The sequence below is a fragment of the Octopus sinensis genome, linkage group LG3 (assembly GCF_006345805.1).
Source record: "Octopus sinensis linkage group LG3, ASM634580v1, whole genome shotgun sequence".
Taxonomy (NCBI): domain Eukaryota; kingdom Metazoa; phylum Mollusca; class Cephalopoda; order Octopoda; family Octopodidae; genus Octopus; species Octopus sinensis.
In genome coordinates this window covers 137,092,789-137,098,788 of record NC_042999.1, presented here as the reverse complement: position 1 = coordinate 137,098,788, position 6,000 = coordinate 137,092,789, and the positions used below count along the sequence as shown (strand labels likewise).

At 34.0% G+C, this 6,000-nt stretch overlaps 1 long non-coding RNA gene across 1 annotated transcript in view; it reads left to right on the top strand.

Annotated features, from left to right (window-relative positions):
• The first annotated feature begins 507 nt into the window (after nt 1-507).
• LOC118762587 overlaps nt 508-6,000 on the top strand; it is a 28,015-nt gene continuing 22,522 nt past the window's right edge. The window contains exon 1 of the long non-coding RNA XR_004998344.1: nt 508-518. This is a non-coding gene — a long non-coding RNA (uncharacterized LOC118762587). The remainder of the gene's footprint in view (nt 519-6,000) is intronic.

Genomic DNA, 6,000 nt, shown 5'->3' with positions numbered 1-6,000 from the left:
ATAAATTCCAAAATTTTAAAAAACGGCAAAAACTTAGTTGCCAACCTAATATATATTTGTTCTTCACTCGTTTATTATTGTTCTTAATTTTTTTTATTTTAACTCATGTCCATTGCCCAGAAATCTTTTGTCACACATCTGAAACCTCTTCAGTGACATTTTTTCCAGACAATGGACATGAATTAAAATATAAAAAAAAACAACATAAGAACAGTTAATAAACGAGTGAAGAACAAATATACAGTGTGTGTGCTCATTTGGCAAAAACAAAAACAAAAAATGACCATGCCAAAATATCTGAGTTTTCTCTTCTTTGAAATATACAAGAATTGATTTAATAAACTGTTATATCCTACTCATAATTTCTTACCTTTTTTTTAAAAGAAAAAAATTTTTTCGTAATGTTTGAAATCAAATTATTTCTCAATAATCTTCAGAGAACAATATTTTTACTTTTATATATGTACTTGGACTAGAATATAACAATGTTTAACAGAAATTGTCATTGGGAAAAAACTGTATTCATAAATTTTCTTTTTACTGTCTCTCACATACATTATGTATGATAATTTTCTTTACATTTCAGTTTTAATTCCTTCTTGATTAACATATTTAAAACTATTGTTCTAAGATTTTTGTTCTCTTGGGCATTTTATCTTGAAGAAGAGGAAAATAGATCTAATTTCTTCGTGAAACTTCAAAGTTGATAACTTATATAAGCATAAAGGTCAATTTTTCTAGTGATCTGTGGAGGGTAATTATTGTGAATTTAATGGACTTTAATATAATATAGAAAGTATGGACAGATTAGTCAATGGGGTGCAGGGAAACTAACTACTTCATCTTACTGTTACTGTTTATGTCCATAGTCAAAACACTGAACTCACAGCTGCTGATCCCATCAAGTTCTAAGTGGCAGGTAGCAATGTGGAATTGACAATAGGATTATTTAGCTTCCCATCTCAAATTCAATTCTGCTGGTGAGAAAGCTACATGCAATAGACAGATATCTAATCTTGGGGAAAATTCTCTCTTGTCTACTTAATGTAACAAAAACTGGGGATAAGCACTAGTACCATGGATTTTGTGATCTAGAAAAATATTAATATGTTATTGATTCTACACATTGGCATGAGACCAAAAATCTGTAGAACAGAAATATATTTAGTTGATTCTGATCCCAATGCATGATACTTTTGTACACACTTTATAGAAGATTTGAAGTCGAGCCTCCAAACAGAATTTGAACACAAAACATAGTAGGACTAAACTAATGTGTTGGGTTGTCTGGAAAGTTCAAGCTGGTTTTTAAAGGAAAGAAAAAGGTCAATAAATACTTGCCATTACATTTTTAATCAACCAAATATGAACCATTTTGTTACACAATGCATCTCCATCTTTCCTTTAACTTGAAAATACCCTCTTCCCAGAATTGAGGTGGTTTCATGGCAAAGAATTCATCAAGGTATCTTTTTACGTCATCCAAGGAATTGAAATTTTTACCATTAAGTCTATTCTGCAGAGACCTGAATAAGTGGAAATCCAAAAGAGCGATATCTGGTGTATATGGAGGGTGGGGTAACACATTCCAGCTGAGCTGCAGCAATTTTTGTCTGCTTCCCAAAGTATCAAGTACCGAAAATGAACTTTCTTAACTTCCATTTAAAGGGTTTCAGAATTAACACAGGTTATAAGAACATAAACCTTCTTCCATGAATAGATAGCTTAAACTGTGCTCTAAATGGAGGTGTAGTCAAATGCTATTTTATGGACTCAACCATGTTCTAAAATAAGTCGAAAGGTAAGCTACTATAAATCGGCATGAACTTTCTGGACAACCCAATATAACAGTTAATTTGAACTCTGCCATTTCCATCACTCCTCTGCCACATTCCAGCATATTGCTGGTAATTTTTGGAACATATTATTAATCTAAAAGGAATGAAAGTTAAAGTCTGACTCAAGCAGGGACTGAACTTGAAACTTGGAGGTGTAAACCAAATACTGAAGACATGTAGGTTGGTCCCTTTTTTAATGATTAGTTAAAGGAGAAAGGACTATGCCTATGCCCTTTTTCTGGGCTTCCAAGATTTGCAAGAAGAAAGAGGGAGGTTATCCTCTGACTAAAAATCTGACCCAAATGCTTGCAATAAAGTGCATTCCATCATTACTTTTGACTAACCTGAAGCTGTAGTAGAAGATACTTGTCTAATGTTCCATACAATAGTTTTGAACTCAAAACCACATAGTCACAAAGTAACTGTCTTAACCAAGCAGCCATTCCTGCACCCAACAATACTACCCTATTGTAAAGTATAATATTAGAATAGAATTTCCATATTAATGAATGTCTCCAGGATTAAAAAGAAAGTGAGAGACAAAGGTTAAAAAAATGTTAAGAATACATAGAATAATAAATTGCATATGGTAATGTATAATTAATGGTTAGAGGAATTTCTGTAACCACTTGATTATGCGTGTCTTATTTAACAATCACAGTCCAGTAGAAGCAAGCTGAGACAATTGATTGTTTGCTTCTTATTGAATGTATAGTCTATGTCAATGTGTAATCATTGGCCACCATTAAAACAGACTATAGCACTTGGCTTGCTTCTAAAGAGTGTAATTAGGCAGGTGTATTATTTTTTTCACAAATATTTATGAAGGTACTTGTTATCAATAATTTCAATAACTTTAGTTACTAGATACTATGATGCATGATTGGAAAGGTATGATCATCCCAAATTCGTATTTTTTATTTCTGTCTTTAAAATGTTCAAAGACTTATTATCTCACCCAACCTAACACACTGCTTGGTTTAGCACCTTCAACTGGTCCTTCAATCCTGGTTATCAAAGATTACTCTGTTGCAGGTATTCAGACATCCATGTTAACTTACAAATGTTTAGATTCGGCATCAGCCATAAAAATTTTACCTGTTTTGGAAAGCCAGCAAGATTTTAGACACTGACTCTGTATCTGAATAACAGACAGTATGATTATAGGTGAAATATCTTTCATCGTTGATCTACTCCATCAGAACTGATCCAAAATTAAACAACATTAACAGCCCTTAAAATCAAATCAAAAGACACTAGCTTGAAAGAATAAGTAGGGAATGTTTCCTCACCACCAGCACAGGTTTGTTAAAGCATGTTTCATAGTGAAAGGCAGATGAATTATATATCTTTTTCAGGTAGAATGCCTTAGAAATTAACCTACAGATGTTCGACCATAAATCTCACCAGTTTGGAAGAACCTACAAAACATAATGGGCGCTTCCCATATAAAAAAAAAACATGCAGAAATGAACTGTATGAAGCATATGTAAAGAATTTTATATTGCTTGAACAGGGACACTGTGGAAGATCTACTGAAGAAAAGAAAAACTGAAGATGACCTGTTGATTTTCAGCATTAACTGGTATGAAATACTGAATGAAAGTGGGCTAAGTGAGTGGCTGGGATTTTAAATATATCACTTAACTCTTTCATTACCAACCCGGCTGAAACCAGCTCTGGCTCTGAGTACAAATGTCGTGTTTCCATAAGTTTTGAATTAAAATATTCCACCAAGCCTTAGTCACAATTTATGTTCCAAACACTAGTTGAATGATAACTATTTTACTAAATTCTTGGTTATATTTAAAGTAATTGAGAGAAACAGAGCATCTCAAAATAAATACAGTAACGAAAGGGTTAGTACGTGCTGCATTAGTAAGGGCAGGTTATATGAATGGATCGTACATAAGAAGTCAAAGAGTGCAAAATGCTAGCAGGGATAGGGGTGGGGTACTCCTAGCAGAGAAAGGCAAAGAGTAATATTGGAAGATGTGATATCAGTTCTTAAGATGTTAAACCTCACAGAGGAATTGGCAACAGAGGGTTGTGATGAATAGCAATATGCTGTACCTATCTACCATATTCCAGCATTGAAAAGCAGACACTAACATCATCAACACCTACATTTCTATCATAATCATTGTTACCATCATTGTCATCATCATCATCATCATCATCAACATAACACCATGATGATAATCTGTATCAATAATCTAAAGAAATCAAGAAGAATAAATATGAATAAAAGAATTTTTTCTTTTTAGATTAGACCATGAATATGTTGCACATTAATTGGATGTGATTAACCATATATAAGATTTAAGTAAAACTAATGATTAACAATAAATAGGAAATTTAATAAGTAAACTTAATAGAATATATATTTTAAAATATAAAAATGGTTTAAAATATCAAGTTTACTAGAAAATTTCAATCTCATTACTTAAAATTCTAATGTGTGTGTATCTCTCTCTCTCTCTCTCTCTCTCTCTCTCTCTCTCTCTCTCTCTCTCTCTCTCTCTCTCTCTCTCTCTCCCTCTCCTTTTTACAGGCAAAAACAAGCCATAGAAAAATAATGAACAATTTTGTAAAATATATTTTTATGTGCAGACTCAGCCAAACCTCGGAAACATAGAAATGAAATGGATATAAAAATACCATACCATGACATGGTCTGATGGAAACTTAAGAATGCCATCATAATGTACAGCATGTTTCGAATATTTTCTTTTAGACCTTACAAAGCCCATTCCTCTACAGGTCTTACCACAACCAATTTCTTCCAGAAAGAATACTCATGTTTCAGTATCTTACAATATCATCTCTGTACACACATAAGCATTATACAATCTCCTCATTACTTGGAGAGAGAATCCCTTTGTTACCAGCACAGATAATACCTTTCTAATTATTTTTTTTAAGTCTATTATTTCTATGTATATTTTGCTTTCAAAGTACCCACCTCCACAGTTGCTTAAATCACCTAAGTAATGGAAGTTGTCAACTGCTTCTCAAGAGCCTTCTGAGCATTTGAAAGAATTTCTTTTCCTAGTTGCTCGTATTGCTAATTATTCTTGTACAACTGCTACATACAAACTTTTTCCTTTTTTCTGCTAGCTTGCCTTATGCAGTGCAGCCTAAAGGCATGGGCACACTAGGGGCATCATAGGTTTAGGGGTGCCACAGGTTTAAGAGTACCACAAGTTTAGGGACCAGGTCTGATCCATGTATGCTGTGGCTTGCTGTTAATAAATAAATCAGAGCACTGATTTGTCCAGGAACCTATAATGCTTCTAAGATGGTCCTGGCCTTATGATCTCATTATCTATTTTGTGCACCCATAGTTGACCCTATGGTGCAGTATAGAATTCCAACTTACACCTCAGTATATCAAGAATGGTCACTTCCTCGATGGCAGCAGAGTTCTTGGGAATTAAGACATTTGTCTTTGCTCAGTTTACTTCTAGGCATCTTGATTCTAAACTCAACTTCTATGTTTGGAACTTTTCCAATAATTATTTGACTGATTTGGCTGTGAAAACTTGACCATTGATGTCATACAAGGTTTTCTGTTGACAGTCAGTCTTGAGCTCCTTTGTTACAGCCAAGAGGGTTGATATTATTGGTACCAGTAATATGCTATCTTTGAATAGTCAACTGTGATTCTTCTTTATGAAAATTTATCAAGTGCTCACAAAGGATATCAATAAATGTAAATATTGGTTTTGAATGTTGACACAAGGCCAGCAAGTTCTAGAGGAGGGGGTGACTTGATCGCATCTACCCCAGTGCTCAACTGGTACTTATTTTATTGAACCCAAAAGGATGAAAGGCAAAGTCAGCCTTGGTGGAACTTGAACTCAGAATATTAAGATAGATGAAATGCAGCTAAGCATTTTGTCCAGTGTGCTAATGATTCTGCCAGCTTGCTCCCTTAATAAATGTAAAACATTAATTTCAAATTTTGGCACAAGGCCAGCAGTTTTGGGGGGAGGGGGATAAGTCGATTACTTCAACCCTAGTATTTAACTGGTACTTATTTTATTGACCACCCCCCCCCCCGAAGAACGAAAGGCAAAGTTGAACTCAGTGAAATCTGAACTCAGAACATAAAGCAAGTGAAACGCTGCTAAGCATTTCCCCAGCACACTAACAACTC